We start from the raw sequence: 27,092 nt of genomic DNA on the forward strand, positions 1-27,092 counted from the left end.
AGCTGTTTGGTAAAATGTTACCTGGGAATGACACTTCTGACCATTTAGCTTCCTGCAAACCATGAGCAAAGAATTTTGATAGGAATTAGTATAAAAGTAAATATAGGTTAAAGTATAATATATTTAAATATTTCTATTTTTAAAAAAGATTTTATTTACTTGAGAAAGAGAGTGCATATGCATGTGCATGTGTGGTGTGTGTGTGTGTGTGAGAGAGAGAGAGAGAGCGAGTATGAGCAGGGAGGGGCAGGGGCAGTGGGAGAAGCAGACTCCCTACTGAGCAGGGGGCCCACATGGAACTCAATCCCAAGAGCCTCCCAGGTGCTCCATTTAAATATTTCTTAAATCGTTTATCCTATATAGCTGTCAAGTGAACTGTTCATTAGGATTCTAATTGTCTCTGTGTTATATATCCTATATCTCTGCAAATACAGATAAAAGCTATAGATAGATATGTCTGTGTCTATTTCCAAATTCTCATACACAATAGTATGTTACTCTTCCTAAATTAACTCCCCTGCTCAAACTTCTTTTACCTTCTTTCATCTACAAATAAAATCTAGAATGTCTTCTGAAGCTCAAGTCTCAGGAGCTCTACCTATCATGTGCTCTTGTAGTTTTCTTGAACAGTACATCTCAAACCTTAACGTGCACACGAACCTCTTGGAGATCGCGTTAAAATACAGAGTCTGATGAAATAGGTCTCAGGAACGGCCTAAGATACTACAGCTCTCACAAGCTCACAAGTGATGTTGATGATGCTGACCCCTGTACCACGCTGTGGAGTAAAAAGAATCTAGACTCTAGAGCCTTATCACATTAGCCAACAGTCATTTGCTGTGCTCATTACACCTTTTCAGTCTTTGCCTTCTCTGCCCCTTGAATTTGTCCGTTCTCCTACCTTCCTTCCCTTTCCCTTTCCTTTCCTCCCTCCCTCCCTCCCTCCCGATTTTAGAGCATGAGCACACGTGCAGAGGGAGAGGGGGAAGCAGGTTCCCCACTGAACAGGGAGCCTGATGTGGGGCTCAATCCCAGGACCCTGGGCTCATGACCTGAGCCGAAGGCAGATGCTCAACCACCTGAGCCACCCAAGTGCCCCTGTCCGTGTTCTGTCATGTATACCTCTTTTTTTTTTTTTCCTGAGTTTTGTATAATCTACAGAAATATAAGTGAACATGATTAATTTCTCAGAGGGCACAGCATATCCTTTCAAAAACCACATCTCAGTGCCCTTGAAGGGAAATCCCTCGTTCTCCAGTTTCCCGAGTAAACACATTTCTTTGAACCACTCCCTTAATGCTGTCAAGAATTCCAAGGACATGGAAAGACTCTTTGGATGTGGTCATGAGACACAGGGACAGTTTAAATCACTGAAGGGATGGCAGATGGAAAACACTGTCTTTGGCTAAAAGAAATAACACTCCCTATAAAACTATTAAGAAATGTACTATAAGTGTTCCTTCTCTCTTTCTACTAAGGAAAACAGGGCAGTCTCTGGATGAACAAATCAAATGATTCTGGCATTTAAGAAATAACACATCCTGGCAGGTTTTGCAGATTAGAAGTCATCCTATTTCTGCTCAGACTCTTCTGAATGAGTGCACCTCTTCACCATTATTCTGGAGTGAAGGCCTTACAGCTCAAAAGCAAGCTCCCCTAGAAAGTGCTAATTAACACACAAAAGAGTCACTGCTGTTTACACTTAGAGCGTCCAGGCTTTTTGGCCTCCAGGACGGGTGGGGCAGCAGGCCCTGGCAGGTTGTTGTTTGAGCCAAAATTAATCCCAGCACTGAGTGGGAGCTCATCATTCCCTAACAGGCTCCCCTCCGGATTGATAAAGCCCTTCTGGCCTGGCAGTGCACAGTCCGCACTTCCGGGCAGGGCCGCAGCTTCCTAATCAAGGTGAAACTCCCCAGCTCACCTGCTTAAATGGTCTAATCCTAAATCAACTTTTAGATGGTCACGAAACAACTCTGAGGACGCCCTCCAGCAGGATTCCATGCAAATCTTAGGTGAATGAGACCTAGGCTAAATGAAAATGATCCAACAAAAGATTTTAAAATGTACAGCAAATTCTTTACCTAAATCATATTTTAATTCTACTCTCTGAGAATTAAGGCCAGAGGTCATCTTCAGTGATGATGTAGGACTCTCGGGCTTTACCCAGGTTGCTGTGGTAAAATCTAAAAAACTGGTGATGAAACAAAAGCTGCCTTTTTTACTAAATTTCCTTACCCCCCTTTTTTGATTTACTGATGGCACATAGTATAGTGCTTAAGATCTTAACTTCTTGGGGCTGAATATTCTTGCTTCTAATTTATCTATTCAACAATACACACTCTCAAAATATGTACTGTTTTGTTATGAGAAGAATCATGTTCTTTCAAGTGTATTTTTCTGGCTTTTGTAAAGAAATAAACATATTATCAGTGCCCTGAAGTTCTAAAATTTAAAATACAAATTTCTACATACCCATCAGTGTACTGATTCAAAATTTCTAGAAGGAAGCCAGGAAACTGTATTTTTATCAAGCCCTCCAGATCATTCTGATGCATGCTGAAAATATTCTCTGTGTGTCTTATTGAAGAAAGTTTCCTTTTTTATTTAAAAACTTCTTATCTGAAATAAGAGAATAAAACACACATACAGCTCAGTGTTCGAGAGGGCATTGCAATGGTTTTTCAGTGATGAAGGGGTCACTCAGATGGCTAGTGGACCACCACCCCCAGTGGCTCCACTGGCATAGAGCTGGGGGGAGGGCGATGCGGGGCTTGGTGGGGGAGTAGATTAGTGCAGAAAGATTCAAGGGAAGAGGGCAATTGGGAATTCTTATGAGTGATTTTGAAAGGAAGGAATGATTTGAGTGGAGGCCACATGGTTTAACTTACAATGAACCTGCAGGTTTTGAAAATCGCATGCTGGATTTCCTCACAAACATACATCAATTTCAGGGAACAGGAGGCTCTGCTCCTTGGTATGCAATCTTTTGGGAGTTTTTTCTCATTCAGTACAAATACATAGAAAATATACATTAGAGTTGAGAATTTAAAAATGCAGAGAAATAAAAAAGCTTTCAATAATTTAATAAAAAGCACGTGGGTGAATGTACCCTCGAGTCATTTTCCATTTAAATTATGAAACCTTTGAATTTGCTTTTAGGAGGATAAGCACAGTGTTTCTTTGGCATTCTCTCCCTCTCTCTTTTCTTCATTTTTTTTTTTTTTAAACCTGCATGTCATTTCAGAACGAAGTGGTAGCAATTATTTTTTGGGACCCAAGCAAGCAGTAGCATTTAATAGGAAGCATGACGCATGGTACAGAGTGAAATTGGGGTTGCCACCCAAAGCTCAGTCTTAAGCACTTGTCTTTTCTAATGCACAAATACACAGGAAAAGAAGAAATATGAACACACAGATATATAAGAGTATTATTTTGCTGTTTTTTTTTGGAATTAATGGAATACACAAAAATCTCTGGTTTGTCTTGTAGGAAGTTTAGCAAGTTTCTAGGATTAAATGGCTTTCCTCTTCTGTGAAGGGTCTGATGTAAACCCTTGTATCAAGGCTTAAAGTCTTAAGGCTGTTAGAAGTTTCCATCAGTCAGTCTGTGTGTCAGTGGATCAAGTCAGTTGCTGATCTAACCTAGTCATTGCTCTCTGGAAAAATACATCAAACTAGAGAAGTATTTTTTAATGATGAAGGAACGCTGGGGCAATGAAGGCCTGTCAGATGATAAAATGTGTTTTCTAACTGGCAACATTTTATAGCAACGTATTACCACAATGCTTTCCTAAGTAATTTTAAGTGTTGTGTTTGATGAAGTGGTGATAAAAGGGAGATGAGCTGTCTTTGGTCATCCATCCTTTGTCCCTGCCATGAACTGAAAGTTTCTTTCATTTCCATGGTTAGAAAAGTTTGTGTTCTATGTAGATTCTTCTTGAATAGTTGATTTTGCACATTCAGTATCAGCAAAATTTAATGAATGGAGGTAAATTTTGTTTTACTTTCTCCTGCCTTGTTCTCTTTTATAGAAAGTTGATCTACATTTTTAATATTTGAAATGTCTGCATTTTGTGGTACCGTATAGGATGTGCAGAGGGATATGTGTGCTCTGTTAGTCAACAATTATTTGACACTGAGTGCCAAACTGTGTACTGTATTCAGTGAAATGTTAGCAAAGAGGCAGACAAGGATAGAATATAGATAAAATACCACATCTGGCCTTGGCCTTGGCCCTCTAGGGGTTTATATGGTATATTTGAAAACATATGATTGTAGATCTTAATAAGCTTGGTTGAAGGCATACAAGGATACATGTGCTTTGCATGCCAGGGAATTCTTAAGAGGCTGCTCTTATAGCTCATGTCACAAAGTTCACTAAAGGAATTTGCTAATGATTTAACAATGTTGTTGAAATTGCTTTGTTACTTTCTAGTTAGACTGGCAAACGTTCTGTGAAGCATTTTACTCAACATTATCACGTTCAGTTCCAACAATGGGGTTCCCATAAGACTGGTCAGCTTCTCTCCTCCAAAGTTATGGTACTTTTGTCAGATATTCTCAGGAGCTGGCTTTGGCTATAGAAAGTAAGTTGATTAATAGGTATGTAAGGTGGATTTTGACATTTTCCTTGAGTCTGAATGACTGTATCCCAGAATTGATTTAATCTTTGTCTGCATGTCTGGACAGATCAATGCTAATGTTATCCACATTTCCAACTGTTATAACTAAGTTTTTGAATCAAAAGCATTTCAAAATAAAGTCTTAGTGTGGGCTTTAAAATAACAAGAGTTTTTGTACATGAGCAAAAGGTAACAATAGGAAAATGACAAACTTGGCTTTCCAAGGGGAAAGCATTTGTTAGAAGAAATTTCATCACTTGTGACAGATACAAAACAGTAATATGGTAGTTTTTTCAAATCTAAAATTTTCTCAAGCCAAAGCCTGAGAATAAGTCAGTTACTATGAGTTTCAGTCTGGAACTTTAGGAAGAGTAACTTTCTGATTGAGCCCCATGGATATTATAAATGTGCCCAGTGCTTCTTAGAAGAGCCTCATTCGGGGGCGGCTGGGTGGCTCAGTGGGTTAAAGCCTCTGTCTTCAGCTCAGGTCGTGATCCCGGAGTCCTGGGACCGAGCCCCGTATCGGGCTCTCCACTTCTTGGGGAGCCTGCTTCCTCCTCTCTCTCTGCCTACATGTGATCTCTGTCTCTCAAATAAATAAATAAAATCTTTAAGAAAAAAAAAAAAAGAGAAGAGCCTCATTCATATGTAACATCTGGCTCAGCATTTGCTTCATTATATTAGCATTTTTTATCAAAACCTGGTACTGATTTCCTGGTGCTACTTTGTATCTCAGTTTAGATGTTTTAGGAGTTGGGATATTGTATCTGCTTTCTTCTTTCCCTCCTCTTAGGCCTCCCCAATCCAGATGTCATTTTTTTTTTTTAACTTGAACACAGAAAAGTTCATTATTTTTTCTTTAGAAGGAGCTTTGGGGGGGGAGGTTAGAAAAGAAGACCTTATTAAAGCTTATAAAATACTTTTAAATGTCAGATATATGGAAAATTCACCTTATCAAAGCTTTAAGAAAATCAATTACTGAATATTAGCCTAGATGTTAAACAACAGAACAACTGATTCTTCTGTCATAGTAGGTGAGAGACATTTCCTCACTTAGTTTTTAAACAATGCTTTGACAACGTATCTTTCCATAGATGCCGGTTTCTCTAGCCAAATGACCTGACTTGATGGTCATGGGGGTCAGGGGTGCATCTCATCTCATGTTTGTAGTTGAAGAAAACAAGCTAATAAAAGTTAGCTTGGTTAATTTTTTGTAGCTGATACTATTTGTAGAATGCAGAGTTTATCATTTGGGAGGAGGGCAAAATCATGACAGATAGAAAACAAACACTGAACTCACATAGCAAAAAAACAAGCAAAACAAGACATTAGTCAATCACATAAGAAAATAACGTCATGAGGTTGCCCTGAGCAAGGATATCTTTCCTCTGTTTTGGAAAAGACTGGCCACCCTGTTTATGGTAGTAGGTCCTTCTTGACTTGATTTATTCACCTTAAAATTTTTCCAGCACTTCTCATTTTAATCAGTAAAATTTAAGTGAAACACATTTTTTCTAGATAGAATAACTACTGAAGGTTTCAAATTTTTTGATTTATGCTAAACTTCATAAAATACATGGAAGGACATTAGATCTTTACTAACATCAAACCCTGAATGTCTTATAACTGAGGAGACTTATCAAGATTTTATCTAATGCTTACCAACAAATATTTCCTTTTTTTCCTCCAAAATATCACAGTTTACTAGGGAATTAGGATCTGACCTCCTGTCCTACTATAATTTTTGTGAGGAGAGTACCAGGTTTTTAGCCTTGATCGCCTTCATTTTAAACAGAGGATTAATAGTAATATGTAATATATAGTAACTCTTCATTATGTGCCAAATGCTGTTTTAAGTCCTTCTTGACTTTTCACAGTAATATTATGAAGTCAACATATTATTATTCCCATTTTATAGATGAGGAAATTGAGGCAAGAAAAAGAAAGTAGCTTGTCCAATTAGTAGATTAATTAATAGCAGAGTCAGGATTTGAATCCAGGAAAGCTACTTTAAGGGAGAAGTAGTACATCTATTTTTAATCATTGAATCCCTCTGCATTAGAGGCCTTCAGGGCATAAAGTAGGATTAAGACAGATGCTCCAGGGATGTCTGGGTGGCTCAGTCGGTTAAGCCGCTGCCTTCAGCTCGGGTCATGATCCCAAGGTGCTGGGATTGAGTTCCATGTCGGGCTCCTTGCTTGGCGGGGAGCCTGCTTCTCTGCCTCTGCCTGCCACTCTGCCTGCTGGTGCTCTCTCTCTCTCTCGCTGACAAATAAATAAATAAAATCTTTAAAAAAATAAAAAAAGAGAGATGTTCCAGTAAGTAGCAGATGCTTCATATTTATATGTAGATTCTAAAACTCTTATCTGCTTCCATAATTTTCTTTAGCCCTTTAGACTTAGATTAAAAGTAATAACACGTGATATTGATCCTGGTGAACTTTAAAAATGTTTAACAATTGAGATCCTTCCCAGTTAAGCTGAAATTTAAGTGTTTTTTTTTTTTTTTTAATTTATTTATTTATTTATTTATTTGACAGAGAGAAATGACAAGTAGGCAGAGAGGCAGGCAGAGAGAGAGAGAGAGGAGGAAGCAGGCTCCCTGCTGAGCAGAGAGCCCGATGCGGGACTCGATCCCAGGACCCTGAGATCATGACCTGAGCCGAAGGCAGCGGCTTAACCACTGAGCCACCCAGGCGCCCCTGAAATTTAAGTTTTTGTCAGTTTGGCATAATTTATTTTAGGCTTTCAGAGTCTGGGCCTACATTAATATGTGTAGAAAGAGTTAGAAAAAAAAAAAACCTAAAAAAGAAAATTTAAGCTTCATGGTGAATTGTATAGAAGGATATTAACATGTAGTTAATGTTGGTTTTCCTTAGGTTCATATAAAACAAAGTAGATGTTAACAGTACGCATGTATATTGGCCATTTAAGTGCCAGATACAAAGATGGTGATTGAATAGTTTTTTATTGAGCATCATTTGGATATACAATTTTTGGAGTGTCAGACATGGATACTTCATAATATTTTGCCTGTTCATAATTATTTTTATAGGGGATACCAACACATTTCACCTCAAATTATTAAACTTCCTCTGATATAAAATTATTTTTGTAAGAAATTGCTTGGTACACATGGATCTCAGTGTTAAATCCTTCAGGTGAGATTGAGAATACAAAAATTCTTATTAGTTTGTTCTATCATTTCTAGAATATGTACATAAGAACACACACGAGTGAGAGAGAATCTGTATCTCAATGTGCGAGTGAGAAAACAAAGAAGATAAAAAAAAAAGGTCTGGAATACTTCCTTTGGAGTGAAACCCTATTTCCCACATGGTGATCTTTTTAGAAAGTTAACTATTGCTGCATTCTTCAAATAAATAACTCAGAATAATATCCTAATATAAACCAATACACCAAATGCATTCTGTTTGATGTTGTCTTTTGCTGCCAAATGTGGAGATACTTTTTCCAACATCTATGGAAGATAAATTATAGCAAGGCTAAGAAGTTTGTTTTAAACTATGTATTTAGGGGGATATCTTATTTAAATTTTGAAATAAGCAAACATTTATTTGCTTCTTTATTTAAAAATACTGTGAAAAGAGACACTGTGCTGTATTTCTGTCTTCCTTTTTTCATCATTTGCCTGCCCTTTCTGGTCCCCATTGTTTTGGGGATGCCTAGACCTCCATAACTCCTTGTGAAGGATTTCTTTTTTTGTAATTGTGATAAATACACATAAAATAAAATTTGTCATTTCTAGCTATGTTGAAGTGTACACATACATGGCATTAAGTGCTTTTACATCGTATAATCAACACCACTACTTCCAGAACTTTTTCATCAACCCAAACAGAAACTGTATAAACAATAAACTTCTCCAACTCTTCCCTTTCCTTAGATCCCAATAACCTCTATTCTATTTGTTGTCTCTATGAATTTGCCTATTTTAGGTATATTGTATAAGTGGAATCATACAGTGTTTTTCCTTCTGTGCCTGGCTTATTTCACTCAACATAAAGATGAACCCTAGGTTCATCCATATTGTAGCATTTTTTAAGATTTCGTTGCTTTTTAAGGGTGAGTAATATTCTGTTGGATGTATATACCACATTTTCTTTATCTATTCATCCTTTGGTGATTCTTGGGTTATTTCCACTTTTGGCTACTGTGAATGATGCAGCTATGAATGTTGGGGTAAAAGTCCCTACCTGAGTCCCGGCTTACATTTCTTTTGGATGTACACCTAGGAGCTGAACTGCTGGGTCATATAATATTTCTATATATAACTTTTTGAGAAATCACCAAAAGTGTTTTCCGCAGAAGCTGAACCATTTCACATTCCTACCAGCGATGCTAAAGGGTTCCTGTTTTGCCACTGTTCCCTGTTTTTGTTTTATTTTGTTTTGTTTTGTTTTGTTTTATACCTACCATCCTAGGAAGTGTGAAGTAATTTCCCATCCTGGTTCTAATTTGCATTTCCGTAATGACTAGAGATATTGCTTGTGAAGGATTTAAGTGTTTTGACCAAATTATGATAAACCTTGCAAGAGCCACATTGATACTCACTTGTAACAGCTCCTTAAATAATTGGAAATCAAAACTTTTCTTCTTAAAATTCCCATCAGTACAGAAAGGGACAGCAGTATGGGAGGCAGCACAATGTGTCATAAAAAATATGATGCATAAGTGAGCAGAAATTGAATTCAGATCCACTCCTTCACTTGTAAGCAATAAGACCTTGGGTAAGATTCTGGGAAATAGCAAACAGTTACTGCTTGTAGAATATTATGAGGCTTTCATGGAACTGTGCACGTATATTTGTTCTCTGTAGTATCTCTCCACTTACAACAGTGCCTGGGGTATCATAGGTACTGAATGTGTATTTGCTGAATGAATGAATGCTTATAACACCGCTCAATTAATTATAACTATTCTCATTATTTGATAATCAGAAGCATGTACCCTTCATGTAAACAAGTTTAAATATCAGATCTCAGTTTGTTCATTTTTATAATTTTAAATGTATCTAGTATATGTACCATATACTTATATATACATACATTACGTATAACTTATATTTCTATATAGAAGTACTTAATATACTTATATATCTACAAGTATCATAGATATCATTTGATAAATAACTTATCAAAATATATATTAGGTAAAGCTATGGCACAGAAAAGTTTGAAATTTACAATACAATGTTAAATTTTAAAACTTCTCACAGAAACAAATACTGAGCAGTTGAAAAGAGAACTGGAGAACCCACTTCAGTTCATACCGCTTAAGTTTCAACCTCATTTAAAATATTTCTTAAATGAGAATTTGATTGTTTTCTTATAATCTGGATAATGTATACTCAAATAAGAGTTACTAGAAATGTTTTGGGGTGCGTCTAAGTGAATGAATTTGAGGATTACCATCTCCGTATGCACTATTCATTCTTAGAAGGTGAATTGTTTAATGTCGGTATCTGTGATTCGTAGAGACAATCTCTGCCTTTCCCTTGGTTTTTCAGGTATTTTTAAGCTATTCTTCTGTGTTTATCTGTTTCTTTTACAATTTGTGTTTCTTTAAAGTCACTCAGAGTAAACAGTGTCTTTGTATGCATCATGAAAACAAGGTAAACTGACCAGTATACTAACAATTAAACCTTCCCCGGATTTTTGTCATGTGTTTAAACAAGATAAATTTGAACCAAAACTCTATACTCCTTTACTTTGTAGACAATTAGCTCTAAGCAACAATTAGCTCTAAATAATTAGCTCTTGCGCAGTTATTTTAAAGAGCCTTAGGAAAAATCATCTTTAAAGGTTGTTGCTTAAAATTAAAAACAAAAACAACTCTTGATAGATTCTGTTATACGAAATTATTAGCAGAAGAACTTTCCATCTCAAGTTAAATGGATTCTCAATGGCTCCTTTTTATGAAATGCTGATTTCTTCTAAGGGATGAACTTTTCTTGGAAAATGTCCACATTCTTTAACTGAAGCTTTTCTATTTTGCTTGAATTATATTTGGAAAATTATCAGTCAGTATGTTCTTTTCTCTCTCTCTCTAGATGGCAGCATTTGCCTTACAGACTATCTTCCCTTTCTTTTTTGGACCATCTTTTTTATGAAGGCGTGACACCTGGGGAATAAAAATGATGGCTCCCAGACTAGGTGACTAAATGCATGACTGCTTGGCTTATTAGTGAAAGCTGAGGTTATTATTTTGCAAATCTTATTTGTGTCTTCTCAGCAAAAATTCTGAATCATGCAAATTTAGGGGGAAGCATTCCTAATGAGATGAGTAAATGTTAAATCTGAAGGCTTTACTTTCCTCCCCTTTGTAGTATATTCACCTGGGATACTGTAATTCTTCCATCTTAGAACATTACTAAGATTTTTACCAATTTGGATGAAACCCAAAAGTTCATGAATGTAAAAAAAACTTTCCTAGACAAAGTAATCTGTGAAAACATATATCCATTTGATATGTGGACATAGAAATAAAATCTTCAAATTTTTTGAGATTTGCCCATCTTCCATGAAGATTATTGATAGGAAATGTGATGATAGCCCACAGGATTTAAAAGTAGCTGAACTAGGGCGCCTGGGTGGCTCAGTGGGTTAAGCCGCTGCCTTCGGCTCAGGTCATGATCTCAGGGTCCTGGGATCGAGTCCCGCATCGGGCTCTCTGCTCGGCAGGGAGCCTGCTTCTCTCTCTCTCTCTGCCTGCCTCTCCGACTACTTGTGATTTCTCTCTGTCAAATAAATAAATAAAATCTTTAAAAATAAATAAATAAATAAAAGTAGCTGAACTATGCCACCATTCGTGGTGGCCTCCAGGGGCATCAGATTTGTGCAGCTGCAGGGTCGGGCCTGGTTAGTACTTGGAAGGGGGGGAGATTTGTGCAGCTGCGTATGGTTCTCTACTTAGAAAGGCTCTGAACCTGAGCCCTTTCATGCTCTACTGTAACTATCTAAAGATTCTTTTTACTTTAGCCATTTCTGCTGTATTTTTACTAACGGTAACTATCTCACACTGACAAAGCCTGACTAGTGAATGTTAATGCTAATTCCTATTACATCATCAAGTAGGAAGTATACAAAATGTTATATGATAACTGAGACCTCTAGATATAATTAGAAAGCACTCACTTAAGTTTCTTGAATGTTTCAAGTCCCAATCTGGCAAATGCCAAGATTTTCTAAATTGATGTCAATAAAGGCGTAATAAAGATGATTGGAAAGAGTGTTCCTTTTTTTTTTTCCTTTTACAAAACTGAATATATTTCAACACATTTGTTTCAGTGGTTCCAATTGGAATCCAGAAATCCAGTAGCACATACAAAAGAAGGAAGACAGAAAGAATTAGGTGTACTTCATTTTTGTTCTTTTGGATTAAGTATCTTACAAACTGTTAATATGGCTGGAGAAATGCAGTAAGAATATGGTGTTATTCCCAAAACAAAGGCAAGAGGGGCAATCATTTTTTTAAGCGAGTGTAACAAATCAGGACATTGAGACTTAAGGAAAAAAAGACTCATTAATTTATGGCTACTCTAGAAAAAAAAATCCATATTCATTTTCATCTCAAGTAGTATTATAACACAGCACATGCACTGAGATATTACTGCCTGAACAAAATAGTTGTTTTTAAATTGTTTAAGAAATTTAAGGTGGAAGGGACCACTGTTAGAGTTGCCAAGTTAAATTTATGGCTGTATGACTTTAACTTACTTCACTGGCACGTACTGAAATATGCCATTTAAAAGTGGTTGACTTTTTGGATGCTGAATAAGTAAAGAGCATGTAAGCAACCCAATAACCCCTATAAATTAAGGAAGAGTGCAAATAATGTCCAGTCTCCTGTTTATCTCATTGATAAGTTCCTAGATACCAAGGCATAAGCCAGAATGATCCTAGAAAGCTTGTGAGCTTTAGAGGTGCTTGTATGCGCAAGAACTTTGTGATAATTAGAAGAAAAGGAAGGGGGACATTTTCTCTGTATACTTAGATGATGGGATTAGTAGGAGTAAGAGCAGATCAGGTTTATAGGATTATAAAAAGGGATCTTAAAATTTTACTCTGAATTCTTAGATCTGCATACAGTTTCCCCTAAACCTGTACACTATGTGGTTAAAAATGAATATAGAGAAAAATGTTATGCAAAGGTTGCTGAGAGGGGGAACGAACATTCATGTAGTACTTCTCTGGTCTGAAACCTAAAGACAGCCACGGCCTCTGTGACAGGAACTAGGGTACAATATTCCCATTTCATAATGAGTGTCTTTGGCTCTGTTTTTAAAGGTGAAGTTTTTCATTCGGGCAAGTCAGTGATAAACCCTGAACTTATACCTAAAAATAAGGAGAAATCATAGTGCTTCTACCATGATACATATACATGCCTTAAACATCGACAAAATACTATGTCCTAAGGCTTTTTTGTTGTTGTTCCAAGGCTTTTAAATACTCTCAAAATATGAAGTGACCACAAAATTAGGAGATTCTAAAAAAAGATGCCAAAAGGAGAAAATAGAATTTTGTGCTAATTAAGCAAGAAAAAGATACTTTCCTAAGAGTCTTTTCTGACTACATGTTTGGATAGAGGTAAGAGAGTGGTATGAATCTCTGTCATTATCGGAATAACTCAAAGAGATAAACAAAAGTTATCTAAACAAACAAGTTATAATTCTATTCCATGATGACATTTATAGGAACAGTCATTTTTCCCAAGCTGATAGATTATCAAGAAATACATAAACATTGAAATGAATTACATATTCTAGATATATATAAAAAGGAAAGACATCGTCGTGTAATCAGGCACATATGCATCACGCATAGTTTCTTTCTGACTATAACCCTGTCTTCTTCTTTTTTTTTTTTTTTCCCCAGTTGGGAAGATACATCTGTTTCTTCTCCCTCATTTGATATGATCCAGTAAAATCCAAGCTTTGGAGACGCTTGCCTGGAACATCAGTGATTACTTGATTTCTCAGCACATAAATCTAACTCCAGTCCTTGTTGGGCATATATTAGTAATGAGGTAACTCAGCCTATGGCATCATCTGCTCTTTACTTCCTCCACCAGGAGACTTTCTGTAACCTGCCACTTTAACACTGTCAAGACCGATGTCAATTGTTTTCCCAGATCAGCATGGTGGAGAACTATACACTGTTTAAAGAAAAACAGAAATGGCTCTGGAGGTTTGTAGTGTTTCTGAATATCAGCATTGTGAACACTGAATGCTAACCTTCAAGTTAAATTCTAAAACATGATGCCCTGGAAGATTCGATTGGAAGCTGGATGCCAAATCTCTGTCAGATTTCTTCTGTAATACTTAAGTAGATGCCTCCCATACACATATCCTTTTTTTCTTTCCTTACCATGTCTTCCTTTTGAAAAAGGTTTTGCAAACTAAGACTCTTCCTACATTTCATACAGATTAAAACACTTGCATAATTATATTCAAATTTTTCTATTTTAGTTTGAGAACATTGACCAGCCTTGCCATGGGGCACGAGTGCATCATCTGAGGATGAATTTTCCTTTTGTAAGAAATGATATTGGTTTTTTTGATCAGTGTAGTGGAAGTGAAGACATTGTTTGTTGTGCTGAATTGACTGGGAAGGACTGAATTCATAGGCTACCTGGATACATGAAAAACTACCTATGTAACAATAGTGTAGAGCATATATATTTAAGTGTTTTTCACATACTGTGTTTTAGACTTTCTGCAAGGCCAGCTCCATGGGCATGGCACTTACACAATTCCTTAGGACTTCACACTGAGTGGGATCTTCCATCTGATTTATGCCTTGCTGTTGTTGTCTTGCAATTCTTAATGATTCTCAATGGTTTTTGGAGTGGGTACCTAAGATTTTCATTTCTCCCTGGACCCCACAAATTATATATCTGGTCTTGACATCCAGTAATAATTTCTTTCAGATTTTTGGCCTCTAGGTACATTGCTACTAGTAGGGAAAGCTGGTTATTATCCATGAGAACACAGTGGCGATTCATTAAGTCATTGGTTTAGATGGAGCTCTGACCTTGAAAGAAGAATACAGGTGTCCAGTGTTCATGAAAGATTGTTCATAAAGAATAACTGTATACATTTTTCCATTGAATTTCATCATAAAAGCAAAGATTTGTTCTTACAGACTATTCTGTCAGTGGAGAACTTGAAATCCTTTGGTGAAGAAAAGTTTAAATTAAGGAGCTTGCCTTGTCCTTCATCAGTGTTCTAGGATCTGCCTGTAGTTTTCCTCACATACTTCAGTTTGAGATCTTTAAGTAAAGCAATTTATTATACCATTTTAAAAAGTAAAAAGTTAACATAGGTTTGAAGCCCCAGCTGCTTTGCCTTCTGGCAATCTAAGATTTGATTAACTTCTTGTTCTTTTTTTTAAAGGATGGCCACTGAGGTTTTGTTTAACCTAACTTCCCAGCAGTCCATAAAACACAGTTTCTAGTTGAGGTCTTCTCTTACTTGTGCTTTTATAGTAGATTTTTACTCAGTATTTTTGAACTAACACCCCCCCACTTTACTTTCTACCTGAAACCATCATCTCTTCAGACTATGAAAATATCTTATTGTTGTTGCCTATCTATTTGTCGTGACTTTGCCTTGGATGGTGATAGCAAGGACCAGCAAAGAGAAGGCCAGGGTTAAGAATGCAAATACTTCTGGTGAAAATGCAGGGATCTGAATCCTGGACTGGGAAAAAAAAAAAAAAAAAGGCAATTATTTTCAGGCTTGCCACTGTTGGTCTAAGAATCTGTAACTAGTTATCTAAAAATGAAAGATGATTATAGAGACGGGAAGAGGTGAGAGACAGGCACCATTAGCAAAAGAATCAAATTTGGTCTGAGGTCTTGATGTCTATTCAAGAAAGCTCAAAATAAGTAATGATTGGAGTTCTCAGTAGACAGTTACTCAGAATCAATGAGGTTAAATAGTAGTTGTTTAGGACCAGTTCATGAAAAGACAGAATCGGGGGCAAGAAATTCAGTTCTGGATGGGCTGAAATAATCAGGAGGAAGTTTCACTTCTGTAAGAGATAGAGAAGACAAAGCAGGAACCAGTTATTGAAGAAAAAGCAAAGAACTAGTTATTAAGGTGCTGTGGCCCCTAGCTAAACTATCTTGATACCCAATAGGAAGTTATTAATTCCGAGATTATAAAAAAGTAAAATTTGCTGTCATTGTCAAGTAATGCTGATGCTTGTAAAACTTCTTCAGAAGTCTTTTGAGAATGTGGGGAGCCCCATCAGCTAAAGCCACAGAATTCTATCATTCAGTTGGTATGGACTAACCATTTATTATTTGATAAAATGTAGTGCCAGCAAAGCAACCAACCAACCAACCAACCAACCAAACAAACAAACAAAAAAACCACAAAAAAGATTATTGGCTATTCAAGGAGGTAAGAGAACGTATTTACCTAATTATAATGATGGCTTCTTCCCTCTGTTCAGTGATTCTTTTGGGGGAAGCTATGTTTATTGTGGTATGTTTATTGTAAATAAGGATTGTAAAGTCTTTTAGGACAACAGAGATCATATTTAAGCCCTGACCATGGTCACAATGAAGGATTTAATCTCTGACTATAATAAAACCAGGCATTTTGACATTTTACCATGGTAGCAGGAGTGTTTGGCTTTGTTTTTGCAGACTGGCATGGTGCCATTACTTTATATCCCCCTGAAATAGCACTTCTAATACCCGTGCCTCCTTCCAGTGCTCTTGCACTGGTTCAAGACTAAGAAGAAATGGCCCAGCGCCAGCTCTAATTAAGCAATAAGACACTCCAGGCGGTACATTTCTGAGGATTACTGCATGCCTGCCTTAAGTGTGTCACTACTCAAGAAGGGCAATCATCCTTTAGAAAATGCATTCTCTGAAGTGACTTACTGCTGTTTGGAAGAGGAACTTTTATAACCTGGAAAGAAAAAAGTATTTCCCATGCACTGCACAGCATTCTCTGTGTGTGGTTTTCTTATACCTTTGAAAGAGGGGAGCAATATTCACCTGAGAACATCAGGTGATTGTTCTAGATAGCCACGAGACCCTTTATCTGGACCAGATCTAACCACGGACATGTGCTTGTCTGATTGTCTTCGTACAGCACGTCAGAACACAAAATGGATAGGTATTAAACCTGAGGTATTTTTGCCAGTTGTGTGAAAGTTTCCTCACCAGACAAATTTTAAAATGACACTACACTTCTCTCACTTTATGTTCAAAAAGACAAGAGTTACAAAATGAGTTTTGATGAATTGAGGACAGTCAAATGCTTTAGTTTTTAAGTGTCTAAGAGGCCTGAGATATAGAGTAGTGGTTATGAAGCTATCCTTTCAATCCAGAATGCTGTCAGAATGCCAACCTTGACATTTTTTAGCTGTATACCCTGAGAAAATTATTTCAATTCTCTATTCCTCATTTATCTCATCTGTAAAGTGCGTGTAATAAGCATACCTATCTTATAGGGTTGTCTTAAAGAATGGATGTGATGACATATGCAAAACAATGTAAGTTGTTGGCACATAGCAAGGCAAAAATGTATCTCTTGACTTTTTGAAAATGATTATTATGTTTAAATTTACCAGTGATCCTCAAGGGACATTGAGCAGGGAATAGAATGACTCTACCTTACTTTGTATACATTGGGAAAAGTTGCCATCTCTAGATTTCAACTTCTACATCTAGACAATGGTCAAAAATTCAGGCAGCCTCCAGGATGGCCCTGGTGATCCCAGTCTTTGGTGTTTACACCCTGTAATCCCCTCTCCTTGGAAGTGGGCTGGACTGAGATGTTACTTCTGAGACTATGCAGCTTTTGTCTCAGAAGCCCTTTTTAGCTGTCTTTCTCAGGGTACTAGCTACCACGTCATGAGGACACACTCAGGCAGCTTACGGAGTGGCCCCTGGGGTGAGCAACAACATGAATGAACCTGAGAGTAGATGCCCACCCTTGACAAGCCTGATGTCACTGGAGGCCCAGCTGATAACTTGCTTGACTGCGACCGACCGCAGGAGAGATACGGAACCAGAACGCTAGTTACCTGCACCCACCTTCCTCACTACAGAGACTGAGATGATTAACATTTCTTGTTTTTAGCTACCATGTTTTGAGGTAATTTGGGTTATGTAGCAATAGATAACTAATACTGTCAATAAGCTAACATATGTGGAAGGTATTGAAATGCACAACATGCTTGTAAAATTGACATATTAATATTGTTAATAGTGACCTTAAAGAAACTAAGTCATAGAAACAAAAAGCTATTAAATTACATTATTTTAGGGACTCCTGGGTGGCTCAGTTGTTAAGCATTTGCCTTTGCTCAGGTCATGATCCCAGGGTCCTGGGATCGAGCCCCGCATCAGGGTCCAAGCTCACCCTCTCTCACTCCCCTGCTTGTGTTCCTTCTCTTGCTGTGTCTCTCTCTGTCAAATAATTAATTAAAATCTTAAAAAAATTTTTTTAAATTACATTATTTTATTGCTTGCTCCATATGTATTTGTATCATTAATTAACAACAACAATGAAAGTCTGGGGAGATATGGGTGCCTCCTTGTGCCACACACCATTATGGTAATAGCAACAAAAATACACCAAGCATCCCTGTCCTTTTGAAGCTTACATGTGGCTAAATAAATAACAGAAAAAGTATTTTAGATGTCAATAAGTACTTATAAAACTTAAGCATGGAATGGGATAGGGAGCACTTGCATACAGATTATGTGTTTTTGTTTTTGTTTTACAGTTCTAAAAAGGTCGGCTAGGATGGGACCCCATAAGAAAGCAATATTTAAGTCATCACCTAAAAAGTAACAAGCCTTGAGGATGTTGAGGAAAGAATGTTCCAGGTGGAGACAATAGCAGGAGCCGAGACCCTGAGGCTGGTTTTTCCTGGTCTTTGAGGAACATCAGAAGGTGAGATTAAAGGGGCATCCAGAGTCAGGGCAGGTTCCTGTAGGCTGTTTGAGATCAGACTTAACTCTGAGCAAGGTGGAAAATCAGAGGGTTCTGAGTCCAGTTTTACAGGATCATAGCATGATCTGAGTCCAGTTTTACAGGATCCTTGGCTGCTGAGTAGAGAATAGACTTGAGTTGGGGGTGTGGGTGGAGGGAAACTACAGTGGCAGCCAGCAGGCCAATTACTGACATTAGTTTAAGTGAAATAATAAAAAGTAATTTAACTTGGTGGTAATTGAGAAAAAGATGACCTAAAATTTCCTTTCTTTTATAAATATATAGAATTAACTTTGTTAAATTCTCATGAGAAAGACAATGTATTTAAGTATTAACGCAGTAGTAAAAAATGTTATTTTAGTCATGCCACTTGATGGGGCCTAGCCTTCGGAATAAGATTATGGATGTATATCTAATTTACTCTGAAATGATTCATCTATACACACACACACACACACACACACACAAATATATATATATATACACACACACACACACACAAACATATTTATATATATACATGCATATGTATATGTATGAATGTGTGTGTATATACACACATAAGTATATGCATATATGCATGTGTATATGTGTGTATATATTATACATACATATATAAACTCTCATGTATAGTTGCAAAGAGTCTGTGTGTGTTTATATATATAAATATAATTATAAATATGGATGTAATCGATATGAATGTGGGTATACATATACAAATGTGTGTACAATGGAAGAGAGCATGCAAATGTCACAAAATGTTCATAACTGATAAATCCAGGTAAATGTGTTGGTATGCTTATTTACTACTTTTGCAACTTTTCTGTAGTCCTGAAATGTTCCAAAATAGGATGTTAGAGGAAAAATGCATCAGAATTGTGAATTCAGTCAAAACTGATTTTTTACTAAATACATAAATATACCATGGTACAAATAAAAAAGGAATAAGATTATGGCCTTGAGTCCCTCACTTGGGTGTTTACACACTGATTAGACTAAGCTCAACACTATACAGTTAAATCAGATTATGGATGCCAGGGGCTCTGGCCCCTCCTCGCTGATTACTTTGTAATTTAATGCTCATAAACACTTGCAAGAAACCTTATTTACTGGCTAAAAAAATTAAGCACTTCAGAAAACTTGCTAAGGGGAAGTGGGGAAATTAAAATTAACAGGTAGAGTATGGCTTTGTAGTGGAATGATTTACTTGTTTGATATGTGCACTGCTTAGAATAGTGATTCTGTACACGTCTCAGACAAGATATGTTATTCCAGAAGCCCAGAGCCAAGTAAGTAAACAATCAACGTGGACAAGAATGCTTCAGAAGTTTGATGCATTAAAATCGTTATTGGTGTGCTACCATTAGTTCTATCATAATTCTATCTATTCTTGTCTTTGTTTATTGAACACAGTGTTGAAACATTTTAAAAATTATTTCAGTTTTATTGAAAAGAAGCCAAAGCGGATGGAAAAAAAAAAGAAGGGAAAGGGATAAAACAAAACAAAAATTATTTTAGGTCACAATAAACTCCAAATTTTCATTCCCAAATAAATTTAAGCAACATATTTTTTGCTGTGATTAGCCAAAAGTTGTAGTAAGAATGCTCTTTTATTATAATATTTTATTTTTCTAAGAGGATCACCAAAAAGTACGTCAGATTTCTACAGACTATATGAGTCATGAGAATAACCTAAGCTTTAGTCTTCAAGATATTTTGGGCAACAGCCAAGTGTGGTAGATATCGAAAACAAATCATGTGTTCATCTTAATTAAACAAAACAAAACAAAAATAACAAAATTCAGGTATTTGTAAATATATACACAGTTTCTGAAGTTTTATAAAATTTATAAAAAAGCCAATGCTATTTTAATTCAACATATCATGCCCTTATTAAGTTGAGAAAACTAAATTATGGTACATTTCTTTCCATATCTGGTCCTTAATAGAACTGATATATGGCGATAGTTTATGTTCTTGGCATAAAATTTTACTAACAATAATTGTGGAGAGCAAATGGAAAACTATTTTTCCATTTCCAAAAAAAGGACTCAGAGTCTCGCTAAATTTTGGGGGGGTCAATACAGGTGAAACAATTTTACTTTTATAATAACTACATGTGAGAACTACATGTGAGAACTAATGTATAGTATGATCAAGTTAAAATGTTGCAGTTTTAATGTTAGTTGATGAACAATAAAAATGGTCATTGAAGTCTCTTAAGAGAGAAAGTCAAGATTATAATTTTTGTTTTAAACTAATGATTTCATCAAGTGACTTTGGAGATGGGGAAAACATGTTCTTTTTATCTCAGATTTAATGGGTATGTTGTTCAGTTCTCCCATGATGGCTTCCTAGAATATATCTTTAATTTGAGCTAGCTTATCTTTATAAAGGACCCTTTTTCTTATGCTAATATACAAATGAATATTTTGTGGTAGCTCACCACAAGGTTTTGTCCCCCTCAACAATATCACTGGCGAGTATTTTGCTACCTGAGCACTACTGATCATCAGTTGCTTGGTGTTTCTTATTTTAGCAGGGCTTATTTTAGCAGCAAAATCATTGGTGGCATGTGAACACAAATGCAGTTTTCAAACAAAGTAGCAAGTCTCTCCAGATGTCAGGTAGAGTAAGTAGCCTCTCAACATCAGAGTAGCCATATTTAGTGGGGGAGAGGCCTCTTTAAGCTCAAGTTGGCCAAATAATTGAGGTATATATCTTTATGTACCTCTATATGTATATTCCTGAACAGGTGATATTCCTCATACATAAGAACTACAAATTTATTTCAGTATATTCTTCACTTTATTTTTCTGCCTTCTGTCTCTAATATTCTCTTTAACAATAGATTCTCTTCAACAAAGGCCTTTGCTTCATTTATCATTGAGATTCAAAAATTTGAATCCATCAATTTTCCCTAGTCTCTTGATGAATTCAGTTCTACAAAAACACTAAGAATCGTGCTGTATACTTCTGAATGAAATTAATTTATCAGGTATAGTTTTTTAAATTATATGTTGTTCCAAATAGGGAATAGGTAGGTGTTCTTGGGCCTGGGTTACCTATTGAATGTGCTGGAAAAGCTTAAAAGTAAATGATTAGAACCTGTACTAGAATTCTACTGCTGTGTAATACATTATTAATAATTTAGGAAACTTAAAGCCATACACATATATATAATATATATATATATAATATAACAGTATTAGCTCAGTTATGTAGGTTGGACATCTGGGTGTAGGGTGGTTGGATTCTTTGCTCAGGGTCTCACCAGACCAAAACCAAATGTTGACTGGGGCTGTGGCTCTCATCTGGGCCTCAGAGTCATCTTCCAAGCTCACGGGCTGCTGGAAGAATTCAGTTTCTCACATTTGTAGGACCGAGGTCCCCATTTCCTTGTCTGTCAGCTGAGGCCCCCTTTCAGCTCCAAGAGGTTGCCCTCATTTTCCACCAGATGCTCTCTTCATCTTCCAGACAGCAGTAGCACATTGGATCTTTCTTGTGTTGTGAATCTCCCATACCCTCTTTTGCAACCAGGGGGAGAAAACCTGCTTTTAAAAGGTTCATGTGATTAGGATAGGCCCACCCACATAATTGCCTTGTCTTAAGATCAGTTGATGTGGGACCTTAATTACATCTGCAAATCTCCTGACAGTAGTGCCTAGATTAATGTTTCAGTAATTGAGAGAAGGTTTCTGTATACCAGGGAGAGCAGGATCTTGAGGGAGGGTTTTTCTTAATATTTTGCCTACCATAAAGCTTAATTCTTAAACTGCCTTGATTATGAACCATGTCAACTTCCTGTAAATTCCTTTTAATACATTTATTAATCTGGCATCAAGAGTTGTGTTTTGCAACCTCATTTCGTGATTTTTGAGTCAGCTATTAAAATTTCACTTCTCTTTCTGTGGGGAAAAAATAATAATTTGCTTTAGGACATCTTCCTAGTTATGAATGCAACATGTAACTGACATGCATGTTCAAAAGGGGAGAAATTGAAATAAAATTCTGTAGAAATGAAAGTATTCTAATTATCACATACTTTTCAGTGTCACATTGATTTAGACTCTAGGCGGGGATGGAGATGTTGGATGGAGTGGGGATGAACCAGTCTACATATGTGGTGTGAGGGGTGGTGAAGAGTTCTGGGGGTGTGGATACATATAGAAAAGCAGCAGTGTCCTAGGAAGCTTTGCTTAACTTCCTGATTCCTTTGTGTTAAGACAAGAAGTTAGAGGTGGTGATGTTTAGTTACAGAAGGTTGAACCGTACTGAAGAGTGGCCAACTTTTCCATCTCATGATTTTGGCATCATTTTGAGTTTGTTCTTTCCTTTTCCATCTTATTCCCATGTCCCTCACTGAGGCCTGATCACCTCCTGATTGGTTTACCACTACAGCCTTTTTCCTCACCCCCTCTCCCCAGGCTTTCCTCCTCTAATTCAGCCTACACTCAACTGCTGAATCAATCTTCCTAAAACATTGCTGTCATCACATTAGTTTCTTGATATGGCAGGCAGAACGGAGCAGAGAGAGATAAGCTGGGAGACAGGAGGCCTGCTCTCTGGTCCTGACTTGACCACTGCTGGCTGGATGCCTCCTGATCCCCACTTCCTTCTAGGCAAAATAAAACTAGTGGAGTCATAAAGTTCCCCCCAACTCTAAAATCCCACATAGCTGCTAGTCTTATGGATGAGTCCATAGAAACCTTAACCCATATGTTTCTGCCTCCATCCCCTGTAGCCCTTCCTCTCCTGAGTGACCTGCACTTCTCAGCCCTGTCTCCTTACAGTGATTGCAAAACTTGTGGGCAATATGATGTTAATCCTCTGAACTATTACTCACATGTGCCCAGTTGGATTGACCTAGTTCCTCATTTATGTGAAACTTTCCCCGGTGTTCTCAGTTTATACATTGCAGTTCACACCTCTGGAACTCTCAACCTTTCTCTTTCTTGTGGACCATCTAAGTAATGGTAACCATAATATTAGCCAAAATTTATCAAACACTTACCAAGTATTAAGTGCTACATTGTTTTCTTCTCCTTATTTTGTTTATTCGTTCAACGAGCCCTATTTTTATTCCTGCTTTACAGATAAGAAATTTTCCAGAGGTTACCCTGTCGGTAGATGGTGGAGTCCTAGTTCCTAACAAGATCTGCCCAACTCTTGAGTCTGTGTTCTTAACTACCAGACTGCACTGTTGATGATGATGTTTCTGTTTTGTTTTTTTCCCCCTCTTATATATTATATTACTAGAAATTCTATCTTACACTTTTTGTTAAGTATCACACAAACCTGACCTGTGACAGTACACATAATATAAATTCTTGGTAGGAAATAGTGGTTAATTTAATAGAGATTAGGTAGCATTTTCTCAGGGCTGGGCAGTTTCTAATTTGGTTGTTCAAAATGTGTTAGGTCTATATGTCTTGATGAAGATAGTAGTGCATAAAAAGTTAATTAATTTTAAAAATATAGAATATTGTGATAAAAACAATTTGTATATTTATATATTTTTAAAATGGCTGTCTGTGTTTACATTTGTACATTTTTAAGGGTTTTATTTGTTCATTTTGGAGAGAAAGAGAGCGAGTGAGCACAAATTGGGGGGAGGGGCATTGGGAGAGGGAGAAGCAGACTCCCCGCTGAGCAGGGATCCTGACTCAAGGCTCCATCCCAAGACCTTGAGATCACGACCTGAGCCAAAGGCGATGCTTAGCTGAATGAGCCACACAGGAACCCCTACATTTGTACATTTTTTTAATTAAAAGACTATAAATGTGTGTGTATATACTTATGAATTATTTTTAAGTTAATATAAAAAGAATTGAGAAGGCTGTGCACTAAATTTTTAATATTGGGTGCTTCTGATGAGTGAGATTGAAGGGAAAGAAGAAGAGGCTTAGTTTTTCTTTAAACAAAAAAACAAAGATTGAATCTTGGACCTTAATTTTTTATTAATGGTTTCATTTGGGATTTTTATATAGTCTTCTTCCCTGAAAGTATTCATTTTTGTTTTATCACATAGTTGGCTGATTTTGAAAAAGTTGAATGTCAATTTTTCTTAATATTTATTATGAGAAGAATATTATATTGTAGTAAGTGGAAAAAAAAGAGTTATTTGGCATGTTTCTTCAACATACCTTGTCTAAACTTCATAACTGTAGGGTTGACATTTAAGATTGTGAATTTTACTTCAAGTTCAATCAGTCTCTTCTTAGAATGTGTCTGACCTATTGTTGACTTATTCTTCACATGAAAGATTTGATATTAATTAATTAATTAATTTGATATTAATTAATTCAAAAGTCTAGCCATTTGAAAATGTTTCTGGGTCCTTTTACCAATCATGCTTTCCTAACAAAGAATGCCAGAAAACCAATATTAGAAGACTAGAGCTAAACTTTTTGAGATCTAATATTCTCAAACATTGGCTGTAAAATTTCTATAATTAGCATGACCCCTGGATAATGTCATTGGCTATTTGATGAAACAGGGCATGAACTCTTCTTCTGCCATGCAGGGGACCTGTAATACTACCCCGAATGATGCCTGGGAATTTTAAACTACGAGATAGGTCTTATCTAAGAAATTCAGGGAGAGAGGCATTTGTCTACCCTACTGACTTCTGTTAGCAGATTTATGCCGCTTAAATCAATATGTTTCTACCTTCCTATGTAGCCCCTATACTTACTTCTTAGATTAAAAGAAAAAAACAGAAAAAAAAGATACGTTTGATCCCAGTTTTCATAATTAAAAATGTATGATAATAATTTTTTAGAAAACCACTCTATTTAATATCCTTTGTTACACTATTTTTTAACATGCTTAAAGATACAAAGATGCAAACACACAGAAATTTATTGACTTTGCGTGCAGGACTAATCATACATTTTAAGAAAACAACTAGAATTAAATTGAAATAAGAGGCTAATAATGAGATACTTTATTAAAAACATTTCAATCAGAACTCATTATTTCTTCATAAACAGCTTTTCTAAGTGGTCATTGTTTTAGTAATTATAAGACCATTATCTTTTCTCTTACATCAGTCTTGACTAAAGATCAATTAAAGGAATGAATGTCTCTCTTATAAAGATAAATACCGTTGGAGAATGGATGATTTTTAAAAATCGCCTATTGTAACTAAAGGTTTGCTTTTTGATTAAAAGTATCTCTAAAACAAATAACCTGCATGCGTATATGTGTGTGTAACTAATGCAATTAATCTTCATGCTAGATTAGCTTGATAAAATATTGACCTAATTTGGGATTAAAAGATTATGAGTAACATTTTGCACTGAAGGCTCTAACATGCCTCATGTCAACGCAGTAATGACAGAATTAACCTCCCAAGGCCTCTTCAACTGGGGCATTTCTGAGCTGCTACTTGAGCAGTGTTTAGATGACCTACAATGGCTGGCGCACAAAAGGCCTCATGATGCTGTTTTCTCAGCCAGCTGAGCTATTTCCCTGATTCAGGACTGTGCAAAGGGAAATCATATTTAAGAGACATTCTAGTAGTGTCCAGCTTCTGCTTGTCAAATGAATGTTTTAATTTACTAGTAAAACACATCTGGAATTCTTTAAAACATTTTTAATTTTAAGCACAAAAAATGCCATTTATAAACATTGTATAATTGCTTACAAGTGTCAGACATTTTGCTTTTAAATGTAAAGACTTGAAGGTAGAAAAAATTTCCCTGTTCTTTAATTCTCTTTTTTTGTGATTTTGGTTACAGTTTTCTGATAATTAATAAGGAATTCTTATTGACAGCTTAGTGTGGCTAGAGATAATAGTGCCTGACTCCTTTTTCTCACTGGGCTTGCTGTGTATGATACATAAAATTTCAATCTGTAGTTAATGCTCAGTTATCCTTGGCAGTAAGGAATGAAGCTTCAGTTATCTTTGGCAGTAAGGAATGAAGCTGTGTAACAGATGAACTATGTAGATGATTAAAAATGATTTTTTTAAGAAAAACAATTGTGAGAAAAAGAAAAGCAACATTGGTATAACCTCTAATTATCAAGTAGAATAAAATAAAAACTGGCTAATAAGCCCTACATTCTTGGCTGGATCATATCTTCCCTTAATAGAGTTTCTAACTATCTAGATCCTGATTTTCCTATCTGTCTAAGCACACCGAATATTTGGATGGAATACGGATCGGAAAGACCCATTCTTTTCACTTAGAAGTTGGTAAAAGTGCCACATATGTGATTATGTGAAAGAAGACCATCTCAGGTTAGGCCAACCTCATGTGGAGGCATTCTAGTAATGATGTTCACAAGGGACTTTGAAGGTTTTAAGTCTAGGCTTTATGAGATAAAATGTGAACCAGTCCCTAATCTTCCTACCATTAGAGCTTCCTTCTGGATTTCAGCAATCAAAAATCTTTATATGAAACATACATACAGTATTATTTTTGCCAAGCTCTATAACACCCTGTGGCTTCTTCATACATAGAAGTGACTTCCAGAGGA

General features: G+C 36.4%; 1 long non-coding RNA gene across 1 annotated transcript in view; it reads left to right on the forward strand.

Annotated features, from left to right (window-relative positions):
• Nucleotides 1–27,092, forward strand: part of LOC309863163 — a 113,161-nt gene that overhangs the window by 51,818 nt on the left and 34,251 nt on the right. Inside the window, exons 3-4 of the long non-coding RNA XR_014310898.1 lie at nt 13,519–13,669; nt 18,397–18,566. This is a non-coding gene — a long non-coding RNA (uncharacterized lncRNA). The remainder of the gene's footprint in view (nt 1–13,518; nt 13,670–18,396; nt 18,567–27,092) is intronic.

Source organism: Mustela nivalis (genome assembly GCF_964662115.1).
Source record: "Mustela nivalis genome assembly, chromosome: 4".
NCBI lineage: Eukaryota > Metazoa > Chordata > Mammalia > Carnivora > Mustelidae > Mustela > Mustela nivalis.